Consider the following 15,891-nt stretch of genomic DNA (forward strand, 5'->3'; position numbering starts at 1 on the left):
ATTCAATCAATAAATGAACAAAGGAACTGAACAGGCACATTTCAGAAGAAGAAATAGGATTGGTCAACAAATATGTGAAAAAATGTTCACCATCTCTAGCACTTAGAGAAATGCAAATTAAAACTACACTGAAATTTAACCTTACTCTGCAATGGCAATTATCAAGAATACAAGTAACAATAAATGTTGGCAAGGATGTGGGGAAAAAATTACAATCACACATTGCTGGTGGGACTAAAAATTGGTGGTATCACTGTAGAAAGCATTATGGAGACTCCTCAGAAAACTTGGAATGAAACCACCATTTGACTCAGTAATTTCACTCCTTGGTTTATACCCAAAGGAGTTAACATCAGCATACTACAGTGACACAGCCACATAAATGTTTATGGCAGCTCAATTCATAATAGCTAAACTATGGAACCAGCCGAGGTGCACTTCAACTGACCAATGGATAACAAAAAATATGGTATATGTACACAATAGAATAATATTCAGCCATAAAGAGAATTGAAATTATGGCATTTGTTGCTAAATGGATGAAACTGAAGACTATCATGCTAAGTGAAATAAGCCAACCTCAAAACAAAAGGCCCCCCATCCCCCACAATGGCTGACTGATTCGCCCGGCCTGCCCCGCGGCTACAGAAGGTGGGACGCCGCAGAGAAGCGATTAATTAGCAAGCAGGGAGGAAAGTGGCTGCCATTCAGTGGAACCCCACCGGCCAAGCCCGCACTGACCCCCAGGCTGAGTATGGGATTTCAGACGGGGAAGGAAGCGATACAGTCCCGTCCCCTACAACGGAAACCCCTCCAAGGCAATCAGCGGCCACCATCTTGGAGAGCTGAAGTATCCACCGCCACTCTCCGACAGACTGCAACAATAAAACAGGTCTGTGTCTCCTAGGCTCTCCTAGGCTTTCCGGGGGAGGGAGTATCAGAGTGAGCCCGCATAAAGACTAGAGGAAAACTAGAGACACCTGACCTTCAACTCCCCCTCCCATCAGCAGCCAAAATGAAACCTGTCTAGCCAGCGCTGGGGGAGGGGCAAGAAGAAAAAATCAAAATGATAGAGTGCCAGGGATCCCAATAGCCAATTGTGTGACCCCGGGGATCCGGGCTGACTGATTCGCCCGGCCTTCCCCACGGCTACAGAAGGCGGGGCGCCACAGAGAAGTAATTAATTAGCAAGCAGGGAGAAAAGTGGGTACAATTCTGTGGAATCCTGCTGGATGAGCCCGCACTGACCCCTGGGCTGAGTACGGGATTTCAGAGAGGGAAGGAAGCGGTACAGTTCTATCCCCCACAACAGGAACAAAACAATAGAGTGCCGGGGTCCCCAATAGACACCCTCCACACCCAACAAACGGCAGGTCCAGAGTACAGTTTGAACTGCCGAGAGCCATCACTCAGGGGAAATCTGGTCTAGCAGGAGAAACCAAGACTAGCAGGAGAAACTAGCGGACTAGAGGCCAGGCCCTCGCGACTGGGCAGCTGGAAACCGCAGGCCCGCCGGCGACAGTTCACCCACTGCCCGCGTAACTGGGCGGTAGGAGAACGCCCGCCCGCCGACTACCGACCGCAGGACGGGGTGCCTAGAGATCGCCCGCCCACCGGCGACAGCCGGCCCGCTGCCCCCACGACTGGGCGGCTGAAGTCCACTCCCCCGCCGGCGACCGTTCACCTGCCCGCGGCCTGAGATACTGGGTGGTTGGAGACTGCCCGCCTGCCTCGACGGGGAGCTGAAACCAAACAGAGACAGTCCAGTCACACAGCCCCATTAGGACACCCCAGCAAGGAGCCTGGGGCCCGTCATAGCAGAGTAGTGACGTCACTGGAGCTCGGCCGCCGGAATTCCTCCCCAGCAGAATCCACGTTAGCAGGCACAGTTTAACAACACAAAGAAGAAACAACAGAGTAATACAGAACCAAAACAAACCTTTAGAAGAGAGCAGAAACACGGCAATCAAATAGAGCTGGAAAGTAACGTGGACAACATGAGAAAACAAGGGAAAAAAGGAGTACAAACAATACAGGACAACTTAATTCTACAGGAGGACATAGAAACATCAGAAGCAGGGATAGGGAATGAACTCAAGGCCTACCTAACTCGAATGGAAAGGAATATTAGGGAAGACATGAGACAGCAAGTCCAAGCAATAAAAGTATATTTTGAAAACGAATTAAACAAACAAATTCAAATGGCAAAGGACGAGCTCTACCAGGAGATAGAGATCTTAAAAAAAAATCAAACAATAATCTTAGAATTGCAGGAAAATATAAACCAAATTAAAAACTCAAACGAGAATATTACAAACAGACTTGATCAAGTAGAAGTCAGAACATCAGATAATGAAGACAAGGTTTATCAACTTGAAAAGAATATAGTGAACACAGAAAAGATGCTTAAATCCCATGAGCAATCTATTCAAGAGATATGGGATGTCATAAAAAAACCAAATTTGAGGGTCATTGGGATAGAAGAAGGCACAGAGACTCAAACCAAAGGAATGGACAGCATATTAAATGAAATAATTCTAGAAAACTTCCCAGAGATGAAAGATGAAATGGATTGCCAAATCCTGGAAGCCTACAGGACCCCAAACATTCAAAACCATAATAGATCAACTCCAAGACATGTAATTATGAAGATAGCCAACGTACAGAACAAGGAGAGAATATTAAAAGCTAAGAGAGAAAAGAGGTAGATTACATTCAGGGGTAAACCAATTAGGTTAACGACTGATTTCTCATCACAGACTTTGAAAGCGAGAAGATCCTGGAACAATGTATTTCAAACGCTGAAAAATAATGGATTCCAACCAAGAATACTGTATCCAGCAAAATTAAGCTTCAGATTTGACAATGAAATTAAAATCTTTCACGATAAACAAAAGCTAAAAGAATTCACAGCAAGAAAACCAGCACTGCAAAGCATTTTGAGCAAAATACTACAAGAAGAGGAATTGAAAAATAGTGCCCAAAACTAACAGCAGGAGGTGTCTCAATAAAGGGGGAGAAAAATAACCAAAAAGTAAAACCAGCCAAACTAAAATAAATAAATAAAGAAGCATGACTGGAAGTACAAATCATATCTCAATTGTAACCTTAAATGTTAATGGCCTAAACTCACCAATCAAGAGACATAGGCTAGTAACCTGGATCAAAAAAACAAATCCAACAATATGCTGCCTTCAAGACACTCATATGATAGGAAAAGACATACACAGGCTGAAGGTAAAAGGTTGGGAAAAATCATACCACTCACATGGCCCTCGGAAGCAAGCAGGAGTGGCCATACTCATATCGAATAAAATCAACTTTAAACCTAAGTTAATCAAGAAGGATAAAGAAGGACACTATATCCTGTTAAAAGGAACCATCCACCAACATGATATAACAATTATCAATTTGTATGCACCAAACAATGGAGCTGCAACGTTCATAAAACAAACTCTCCTCAAGTTCAAGAGTCAAATAGACCACAACACAATAATTATGGGTGACTTCAACACACCGCTCTCGCCATTAGAGAGATCCTCTAGGCAAAAACTGAATAAAGAAACTATAGAACTCAACAGCACAATCAATAACCTAGACTTAATCGACATATATAGAATATATCAACCATCATCAAGTGGATACACGTTCTTCTCAGCAGCACATGGATCCTACTCAAATATAGACCATATATTATGCCATAAGGCAACGCTTAGTAAATATAAAGGCGTGGAGATAATACCATGCACCATATCTGATCACAATGGAATGAAATAGGAAATCAATGATAAAAGAAGGAAGGGAAAATCCTACATCACAAGGAAAATGAACAATATGTTACTGAATGATCAATGGGTTACAGAAGACATAAAGGAGGAGATGAAAAAATTCTTAGAGACAAATGATAATACAGATACAACATACCGGAATCTATGGGACACAATGAAAGCAGTTTTAAGAGGAAAATTCATTTCTTGGAGTTCTTTCCTCAAAAAAAGAAATAACCAACAAATAAATGAACTCACACTACACCTCAAAAACCTAGAAAAGGAAGAGCAAAACAAGAGCAAATGTAGTAGAAGACAAGAAATAATTAAAATTAGAGCAGAAATCAACGAAATTGAAACAAAAAAAAAACATTGAAAATATTGATAAAACTAAAAGTTGGTTATATGAAAAAATAAATAAGATAGACAGGCCCTTTGCCATGCTAACAAAGAGAAGAAGAGAGAGAACTCAAATTACCAACATACAGGATGAAAAAGGCAATATCACAACAGACACTACAGAAATACAGAAGATAATTAGAAAGTATTTTGAAACCCTATATTCCAATAAAATAGAAGATAGTGAAGATATCGATAAATTTCTTAAAGCATATGATCTGCCCAGATTGAGACAGGAAGACACACACAATTTAAACAGACCAATAACAAAGGAAGAAATAGAAGAAGCCATCAAAAGACTACCAACCAAGAAAAGCCCTGGACCGGATAGGTATACAGCGGAGTTCTACAAAACCTTCAAAGAAGAATTAATACCAATACTTTTCAAGCTATTTCAAGAAATAGAAAAAGAAGGAGCTCTTCCAAATTCATTCTATGAGGCCAACATCACTCTGATCCCAAAACCAGACAAAGAAATTCAAAGAAAGAAAACTACAGACCAATATCTCTAATGAACTTGGATGCAAAAATTCTCAATAAAATTCTGGCGAATCGAATACAAAAACATATCAAAAAACTTGTGCACCATGATCAAGTAGGATTCATCCCTGGGATGCAAGGCTGGTTCAATATACGGAAATCAATAAATGCTATTCACCACATCAACAGACTTAAAGACAAGAACCATATGATCATCTCGATAGATGCAGAAAAAGCATTTGACAAAGTACAGCATCCCTTTATGTTCAAAACACTAGAAAAACTAGGGATAACAGGAACTTACCTCAACATTGTAAAAGCTATATATGCTAAACCTCAGGCTAGCATCATCCTAAACGGAGAAAAACTGAAGGCATTCCCTCTAAAATCTGGAACAAGACAGGGATGCCCTCTATCACCACTTCTATTCAATTTAGTTCTCGAAGTACTAGCCAGAGCAATTAGACAGACAAAATAAATTAAAGGCATAAAAATAGGAAAAGAAGAAATTAAATTATCGTTATTTGCGGATGACATGATAATATACCTAACAGACCCAAAAGGGTCTACAAAGAAGCTGCTAGAATTAATAAATGAATTCAGCAAAGTAGCAGGTTATAAAATCAACACGCATAAATCAAAGGCATTCCTGTATATCAGCAACAAAACCTCTGAAATGGAAATAAGGAAAACCACTCCATTCACAATATCCTCAAAGAAAATAAGATACTTGGGAATCAACCTAACAAAAGAGGTGAAAGATCTATACAATGAAAACTACAGAACCCTAAAGAGAGAGATAGAAGAAGATCTCAGAAGATGGAAAAATGTACCCTGTTCATGGATAGGCAGAACTAACATCATCAAAATGGCGATATTACCCAAAGTTCTCTACAGGTTTAATGCGATGCCAATCAAAATCCCAACGGCATTTCTTGTTGAAATAGATAAAGCAATCATGAAATTCATATGGAAAGACAAAAGACCCAGAATAGCAAAAGCAATTCTAAGCAGGAAGAGTGAATCTGGAGGTATAGCGATACCAGAGTTCAAACTGTACTACAAAGCAATAGTAACAAAAACAGCATGGTACTGGTACCAAAACAGGCAGGTGGACCAATGGTACAGAATAGAGGACACAGAGACTAATCCACAAAGTTACAACTATCTTATATTTGATAAAGGAGCTAAAAACATGCAATGGAGGAAGGATAGCATCTTCAACAAATGGTGCTGGGAAAATTGGAAATCCATATGCAAATGAAATTGAATCCCTTTCTCTCGCCATCCACAAAAGTTAACTCAAAATGGATCAAGGAGCTAGATATCAAATCAGAGACGGTGCGTCAGATAGAAGAAAAAGTTGGCTCCCATCTACATATAGTGGGGTCAGGCTCCAAATTCCTTAATAGGACGCCCATAGCCCAAGAGTTAATAACAAGAATAAACAAATGGGACTTACTTAAACTAAAAAGTTTTTTCTCAGCAAGAGAAACAAAGAGGTAAATAGAGAGCCTACATCATGGGAACACATTTTTACCCCTCACACCTCAGATAGAGCCCTAATATCCAGAATGTACAAAGAACTCAAAAAATTAAACAATAAGATAACAAACAACCCAATCAACAAATGGGCCAAGGACCTGAACAGACACTTCTCAGAGGAGGACATACAATCAATCAACAAGTACATGAAAAAATGCTCACCATCTCTAGCAATCAGAGAAATGCAAATCAAAACCACCCTAAGATACCATCTCACTCCAGTAAGATTGGCAGCCATTATGAAGTCAAACAACAATAAGTGTTGGCAGGGATGTGGGGAAAAGGGTACACTTGTACACTGCTGGTGGGGCTGCAAAATGGTGAGGCCAATTTGGAAAGCAGTATGGAGATTCCTGGGTAAGCTGGGAATGGATCCACCATTTGACCCAGCTATCGCCGTTTTCGGACTATTCCCTGAGGACCTTAAAAGAGCGCACTATAGGGATACGGCCACATCAATGATTATAGCGGCACAATTCACAATAGCTAGACTGTGGAACCAACCTAGATGCCCTTCAATAGATGAATGGATAAAAAAATGTGGCATCTATACACAATGGAGTATTATGCAGCACTAAGAAATGACAAAATCATAGAATTTTCAGGGAAATGGATGGCATTAGAGCAGATTATGCTAAGTGAAGCTAGCCAAGCCCTAAAAAACTAATGCCAAATGTCTCCTCTGATATAAAGAGAGCAACTAAGAACAGAACAGGAAGGAAGAGCATGAGGAAAAGACTAATAGTAAACAAAGACGAATGGGGGGAGAGAAAGGGAGAGAGAAGGGAAAGCATATGGAAATGGTAGGAGACCTTCAATGATACACAAAATTATAAGAGGTTATGAGGGGCAAGGGGGAGGGGGGAAAAAGGGGAGAGAATTGAACAACAGCAGAGGAGGTAGAGAGGGAAGATGGGAGGAGAGGGGAGGGGAGGGGGGATAGTAGGGAATAGGAAAGGAAGCGGAATACAACAGTCACTAATATGCCATTATGTAATATTGTGAGTATGTAACAGTTGTGATTCTACAATCTGTATCTGGGGGTAAAAATGGGAGTTCAAAACCCAATTGAGTCTAATGTATGAAAGACGATATATCATGAGCTCTGTAATGTTTTGAACAATCAATAAAAAAGAAAAAAAGTAGGGCTGGGGATGTGGCTCAGTGTTTGAGTGCCCCTAAATTCAATCCTTGGTACCTAAAAAAAAAAAAAAGTTGTGCTGGTCAATGTGGCTTCTTGGAGGAGGAAACCCTTGGCAGATGGGGACTGTGCGGGTAGGCAAAAGCCCTGCATGCCCACTGAGCAGACTGTCCAGAGCAGTGGGTGGCGAGGTGAACAATGCAGACTGTAGCAAGACAAGGGAAGGACTTGAATGCCAGAGCATGTCACTGGGGCCTCCTCCAGCTTCCTCTGCCAAAAAAATAAAATAAAATAAAATAAAAGGCTGAATGTTCTCTCTAATATATTGATGCTAACTCAAAATAAGGGGGTGGAGTAGCAAAGAATAGAAGTAGTTTGTATTAGACAAAGGGGAATGAAGAGAAGGAAGGGGAATGGGAATAGGAAACATAGTAGAATAAATAAGACATTATTTACCTACTTGCATATATGAACACATGGCCAATATAATTCCACATCATGTACAACCAGAAGAATGGGAAGTTGTACTCCATGTATGTATAATATGTCAAAACACAATGTCATGTATAACTAATAAGAACAAAAAAAATTAATTTTGGGGTCATATATGTGTATAACAAGGTCATCACCAACTAGTTCAAAGGCTGGTTAGCAATTCTATTATTAGTGGTCCATGGTCTTTTTAAACTGTTGATCTGTCATCATCTGTATGTGGCTTTCAAGATGGCCAGCCATGGTTCAGGCACTGTATATGCATTTAAACTCATATGAAAGCAATGGAAGTTTGTTAGACGTCACCACATTTCTAATTATTTTTCATTGGCTAGAATCTTGATGTAGGACCACAATTAATTTCTTTAGAGACCTAGAAATAAGACTTTTTAAAAAAACTTTTTAAATTTTTCACATTAGTAATTAATTGTACACATTAATGACATACAGTATGATGTTTCAACATGTGTAATTGCATAATAACCAAACCCAAGTACTGAGCATATCTATCACCTCAAACATCTATCATTTCTACATAGTAAGAACATTCAAAAGCCTCTCTTCTGGCTATTTTGAGATAGTTGGGTTGCCTAACTACAAAGAGAGAGAGAGTTGTATTCCTGGAGAAGGCTGCTATTACTGTCTCTAGCAGGCTTTGCTAAAGACACAATCAAGAATTCCACCAAAGGGGAAATAGAAAAGGCTAATACATATTTTAAAAGATATTTGACCTCTTCAAAAATAAGGAATCGTAAATAAAACAACAATGACATTTCATTTTATATGCATTAGATTGGTAACTATGTAAAAGCACGAAATATTCACATAGAAGATGTAGAGCAAATAGTCTTACAGCACTGCTTTTAGATGTGTGTAAATTGGCAAAAAACAACCTGGCAATATTTGTAATAGCTAAAGATGTACAGGTCCTTCAACCAAGCATTTCTATTTTTAAGTGTATTCCCTAACAATACCATGGCATGTGCTTAAGAAAATGTACTTAGGAAGGCCAGTGAAAAACACAATATATGTATGTAAAAGATTAAATAGAGGCTAAGTAGAAATAATTAAAAACAATCTAAAATTTATTATCAAGACAATTTTACATATTTACAAATGGCAGTGTGTGCATGTCATGCTGGAAATAAATTAGATTTAAGTATATTAATGAATCTATCTCCCCAGCAATGCTGGATGGAATAGGCAGTTGTAAAAGGATACACATATTATGTCACATAATAATTAGGTTTAAAAGACACAAAAATACTAGCCATTGTAAGTGTGTTTATGTGTACATATGCATATTGTGTGTGTGTGTGTATACAATGACATACACACTTACATACACATATACACACATAAAGCAACAAAAATATTTAAAAATGCATGTGAATGATAAATACCAGATTCAAATTAGTGGTTACCAGTACCAGAGTGAGATAGGAATGGGATGCTGTGAGAGAACCTAGAGACCTGACTTGTGTTTGTAATGTTTTTCTTTTCAAGCTGACTAATGGGTAGGTGTTTTAGTTAGCTTTTTTTCGATGCTGTGACTAAAGGTCCTGACCAGAACAACTGTAAAGGAAGAAAGGTTTATTTAGGGAATCACAGTTTCAGAAATTTTAGTCCATAGAGGGTCGGCTCCATTCCCAGGGGCTCCAGGTAAGGCAGGACATCATGGCAGAAGAATATGGCAGAGAAAACCAGCCAGGATGGTGATCAAGAAGCAGAAAGTCTCCACTTTCCAGATACAAATACATTAGCTACTCCACTGATTGTCAGGGACTCTTCTATTATTTAGAATTTAAGAGATTAGTCAAGAGGTGACTTTAAGGAGATATAAATATCAAGTTATCTTTTCCTATTTGAGGGCCAGATCTGGTTCTGCTGATCTTTAAAGTACTTAGCAAAGTGGTGATTATTCTAGCAACCATAATAACCATTTAATAGAGTTTTCCAACATATGAGTTTTTTCAAGGCAATATCTAATAGTTAACTTGGCTGCCACACCTGGTATCTGTACTCCCTTCTTGGGGGCTGGGGGTAGTTGTCAATGTATGGGTTTTTGTTTGGTTGTCACATCGAGGGGGGAACAATATTGCCATATGGTGGATAAGACCAGGGAAGTTCTACGTTCAGTACTAGTGGGGTGTTGGTGTTGGTGAGCATACTGGAAGAACTAACTTTATTCTCATACAAGAAGTGTGGGCATTTGTGCGCATGTATGTGTGAATGAAACCTTAGAATTTTATTTTTATTTTTAATTTTTAAAAAAGTTTCATTGTTTTATTTATTTATTTAATTTTATGCCGTTCTGGAGATTGAACCCAGGGCCTTAGGCATTGCTGAGTGCTCTGCCACAGAACTGAAGCCTCAGTCCTACCTTAGAATTTTATGTACTGTCAGAATGGCAGGTATATAAAGAAATACTCCATAAACTCAAGGAAAATATTTATTTCCTTCTACATTAGAAATGTGTAAGACTAAATTTTTTAGATGGCATTCACATAAGTTTTATTCACTGTACCATCTTGTTTTATCCTTGTCAACTTAAGTTTCTATAGAACTAGTTTTCAAATACTTCTTTCTGTTCAAAACAGAAGATCAAAACAACGGGGAAAAACATTGAGCAAGAGTATCCGTATAAACCATGTATTTATTGAAACTATGTAGATCTACTGCCATTCTAGTTTTTATGTAACTAATGATCTTTTGGTATTAACATTTAAACCAAGCACCCAAAACCACTGTTTGGAGTAAGTATGCAGTGTTTAATTTGGAAGCTTTAGCTCCTAAGTGTTGCTTGGAAGTGAGATCTGCATTGTCAAAGAGTCTATTATTGATGTCAGAGAACTTTACATCTGCAGTTGGAGCAATTTACATTCATTGTGGCTGCTACCAGAAAGGCTGATTCTTAAATTATTTATGCAAAGAAACAAATTGTTCTGTTCTTTATCTGAAATTATGCCAATTGCACATTTAACAAAGATAAACTTTTCACTGAAAAAAATCAGCCTCTTTCTCAAGCTTATATTTGTTATCTTGTCACTAACTGTTCACACTGATGAAGATGAATCATGATCACATAGCATTAGGCTTTGCCCAGAGTCTTCAAAGGGTAATAACTAGAAGCCATAATGGCAGATTCCTCTAGCAAAAACTAACAGGTTTTTACTTTAGTCGGCAGCCTATTAATGCTTCTTGAAGTTATACTGCTGAATAAACAAATTTTAGGCATTATTATTTTTGCTCAGCAGAATGTATGCTTAGTAAAAGCAAAAAAAAATTGGCCATTTTTAAAAGACTGTCTTCCGAAATATGTTTTCTATAAAACTAATGAACTTCGCGTGCCAAAGAAAACTCAGACATATCAGAGTTAGGATTTAGTTTACTAAGGAAATTGGAAAGGACATAGCTGAAGTGGTTTGTAAGAAATATAAAATTTAGAAAATTGGAATTAGTTAGGCATTAATCATTAAATCCAAAGCAAACCAACACATGGGGCATTCAAATTTGCTAGGTATTTGTGCTCAGTGTTTTTTACATACACTTTTTTTATCGTTAGCAAACTTCTGTATAGTACACATGATTGTCCAGACTCAGGCAGGAGAAATGGCTCAGTCATAATCAATAATTAGTTGATCACAGAGCAGAGCTGAACTTCTGAAGTTTTATACTTATATGATGGGTATCTGTGCTTACTTAACTTGAGAATCTGTCATTTTCAAGGTTTCCAATGGTACCGCAAGAAGAACAACATCTTCTCTTGCATTTCTTAGAGTCATGAAGACTAATTGGTCCAAATAGGTCTTTTCTTTGATTACGCAAACTGGATGTGGTTACCTCTTTGTATAACTGCATGGCCTCTCAACAATATAACTTTTCTTAAGCTTATACCAAGAAGCATAATTCTTTGGTGACAAAATAAGCCATAGTTAATTTTGGGGGGGGTATAATCAAATAAGTCTAACTGCATTTTTTCTTTTGTACTCTTGGTCTACATACATTTTCTTCCTGTGCCAGTAGCAAACTGCTTTTATGTCAGTGGCTTTAGAGTACATTTAAAAGCTGGCTACTTCTTTATTTTATCATCTTTTTCCTCCTTTAATATTTTTGGCCATTTTCGGGAAATTTATTCATCTATATTAAATTGCGATTTTTTTTCTACTTTGTTATGGTTTGGATCTGAATGTTCCACAAAGACTTATGTATTGAAGACTTGGTCCTCAAAGCTTCAATGTTCAGAATTGGGGCTTTTAGGAAATGATCGGATCATGAGGACTCTAAACTCACCTGCAGATTAATCCACTAATGAATGGATTTATAACTTGAATGAACTCTTGGGGGTTAGTTGAAAGGAGTAGGAGGTGGGGCCTTGTTGAAGGGAGGGAGCCATTGGGATGTGCCCACAGGGACTATATTTTTTCTTAATCTCTTTTTCTCATTTGCTCTCTGTTTTCTGGAAGCCATCAGGTGAGCAACTTTCCTCTGCCACACCTTTCTGCCACGATGTTCTGTCTCCTCTCAGGCTCTGATCAATGGAACTGGTTAACCATAGACTGAAACTGTGAGCCAAATTAAATTTTTCCTCCTTACAGTAGTTTTTCTCAGAAATTTTGTCATAGTGAGGAAAAACTAACATATACTTATTATTTAAAAACAAACAAATGAATATTCTTTGGGTTTTTAAAGTGAAGTTACATTAAACTAATATTCATTTGTAGAGAATTTGATTTTTTTATTATAGACCTTCTCAGCCAAGAATTTTATGTTTCTAATAATTTTATATTACATATGTTTTTTTTTCTATTTACTTTTTTTATTGATTATTTAAAACATTACATAGCTCATGATATATCATCTTTCATACATTTGAATCAAATTGGGTTTTGAACTCCCATTTTCACCCCCAATACAGATTGCAGAATCACATCTGTTACATATTCACATTTTTACATAATGGCATATTAGTGACTGTTGTATTCTGCTTTTTTTTCACTTTTGAAAGTTGAATATTAATATCAATTTCATTTTTAATTGTTTACTTCTATTAGGAAAAAATGACATGTATATACTGGAATCTTTAACCTCTTTGACAGTTTTACATGACTTATAGGGCTATACAAGAAGAGGTACTCAAGAAGCAGACATAGGCTTTGCGATATGATGAATGAAATTGGTTTTATTTCAATAAGGAGACTTTGATCAGTATGTTGCATGATTTCAAGAGGAAAAAGAAACTGAAGATTGAGAAAATTAGAATGATTGTACAACCAGAGTATAGTTTCCATAATGTATCCTATTGTATGTTCCAAGGAGTTAATTGTTTATTTAAAAAGTCTACAGAATTATTAAAGTAGACTATACAGAAATTTGCAGCTGTAAAGTGATAGTATAAAATGGAGGGTTTTCTTTTTTAGATATGTTTTTGGACAAAATGGAGAGATGAGATTGAGGTAGGAATGAGACGGGGGAATAAGTTGGAGCACAAATGTATTAAGGGCAAATGCCATTATTTCATTTCTATATGGCTGAGTAGAACTCCTTTGTGTGTATATACCATTTTCTTAATCCATTCCTCTATTGATAGGCATCTGGACTAGTTCCATAACTTGGATGTTGTAAATTGTGCTGCTATAAACATTGATGTGGCTGTATCATTACCGTATGCTGATTTAGTTCTTTTGAATAAAGCTGGGTCATGATGGTTCTACTCCTAGTTTTTTTGAGAAATCTCCATTCTGCTTCCCAGAGTGGTTGTACTAATTTGCAGTTCCACCAACAATGTATGAATATACCTTTCCCCCCCAATACCCTTGCCAGCATTTAGTATTATTTATGTTCTTGATAATTGTCATTCTAACAGGAATGAGATGAAATCTTAGTGTAGCTTTGATGTGCATTACCCTGATTGCTAGAGATATTGAACATTTTCCTCCACATATTTGTTGGCTATTTGTGTTTCTTCTTTTGAGAAATGTTTGTTTAGTTCTTTTGCCCATTTATTAATTTGGTTATTTGGGTTTTTTGGTTGGTGTTTTGAGTTCTTTATATATTCTGGATATTCATCTTCTGTCAGAGGAGTAGGTGGAAGGGATTTTCTCCCATTCTCTAGGCTCTCTCTTTACACTTTTTAATTTTATTCCACCCCATTAGTGATTCTTGGTTTTATTTCTTGAGCTTCAGGGCTCTTATTAAGGAAGTTGATGCCTGCACCAATGTGCTGGAGTGTTGACCCTGGTTTTCTTGTAGTAGTTTCTTTTTTTTTCTGGTATAATTCCTAAGTCTTCTATCTACTTTGATTTGAATTTTGTGCAGCATGAAAGATGAGGATCTAGTTTTATGCTTCTACATCCAATTTGACCAGGACATTTTGTTAAAAAAGCTACCTTTTCCATCACATTTATTTTGGCTCCTTTACCAAGTATTAGATGGTAATAAGTATGTGGGTTTGTCTCTGTATTCTATACCATTGGTCTTCATGTCTATTTTGATGTCAAAAATCATGCTGTTTTTGTTACTATAGCTTGGTAGTATAATTGGAGATCAGGTATTGTTGTGCTTTCAGCATTTGAGTCAAGTTTGAAATTAGGTTCTCGCAATTGAAAAATGTGTTAGTCATATGTATGTGACTCTTACTTTATTTCATGAGTTACAGATTGCCAAACAATCCTTTGACTACAGTCTAAATATTTACTAAGTGATTTAAATGTAGAGCATGCTTTCACCTCAACGTTAGACTGTCATCTAAATGTAAATGGGGCTTACCATGTTCCAACCAGTGTTCTAGTTCTTTGATGTGCACTATTCATTTAAATTCCACAGTAATACTATGAAGCAGATAATAATCCCCTCCCTATTTTGATAGATGGAAAAGCTGAAACAGAAAAGTTAAGTAACATGTCTTAGATTACAAATCAAATAAGCTGAACTAGTATCTAAACTGCTGAAGTCTGGCTCCAGCTAATGTGCTTTTACCAAATATATTTACTGCCTCATTTTCACTCCTAAAATATTTATAAATAACAAAAAGAAAAACATGCATGGTAAAATGAAATAAATATGCATGGAATTTTGTAAAAAAATGGATGTTTTTTCTAAATACAGCTAGTTATAATACACAAATATCTCTTCAGTTCATTTAAAAACTTTTAAAGTACAAAACATTTTGATTTATAATGGTCAACTTCTTAGAATGTAGAACATACTTTATGTATATAAGTTTTATATGTAAACATAAATTTGGTATATAAATCTTAGGTTTATATACCACAAACTGAATAGAACATTGTATCCAACAATGCATGAGCTCCAAGTAGACTGTTCCTATATTTCAATTTTTCTTTCTATAAGTTCCCTCTTTGTGGTGCTCCTACCCTGTGGGAAGATTTATGTCCTAGCACTATTGAACTCATGAGTGGTTATTTAACTTGCTTTAGTCAAGGAAATAGGGGTTAAAATGACTTTTGTCTGTCGCAGGTAAGCTGCAAGGGTCTATAGTTGATTGCCATGTTTTGCTGTACTCTGCCAAAGATTATCAATATTTCAGCTAAAGACCTCCATCCTTGAAAGAAAACAGCATGCAGCTGGGTCTTAGCAACCCTTGACACATAGATAACTTGAATGAAAATTAATCTTTGTTGTCATAACTCACTGAGATTTTGTCACTTGTTATTTAGCATATCTTAGGCAATTCTGCTAATAAAGAGTATAATTTGTTGATGTTATTGTTATGCTTTTGCATTAAAATTACTTTTTTTGCTATTATGAAAATACTTTTGGATATGACTCTTCAGAGACCCAGTTTATGACTACATTTGACATTTTGCTTAGACAATTAAATGGGTTTTGAATTTACAACCAGTACCCTTAAGATGATAAAACTTACTGAAGAGACATTTTTATTTTAATTATCATTTCTAGCATCTTGTATTCTTTCTTTTTCAAAGAGACTTCAGATCGATGACATCATTTCTAATTTGTTTCTGGAATGAGATAAAATCCACAATTGATAACGTAATCTATAAAAATATACATGCATTTACATGTATTGTTTTACTTTTTTAT

The sequence above is a fragment of the Spermophilus citellus genome, assembly GCF_964194105.1.
Source record: "Spermophilus citellus genome assembly, chromosome: 10".
Classification (NCBI taxonomy): Eukaryota; Metazoa; Chordata; class Mammalia; order Rodentia; family Sciuridae; genus Spermophilus; species Spermophilus citellus.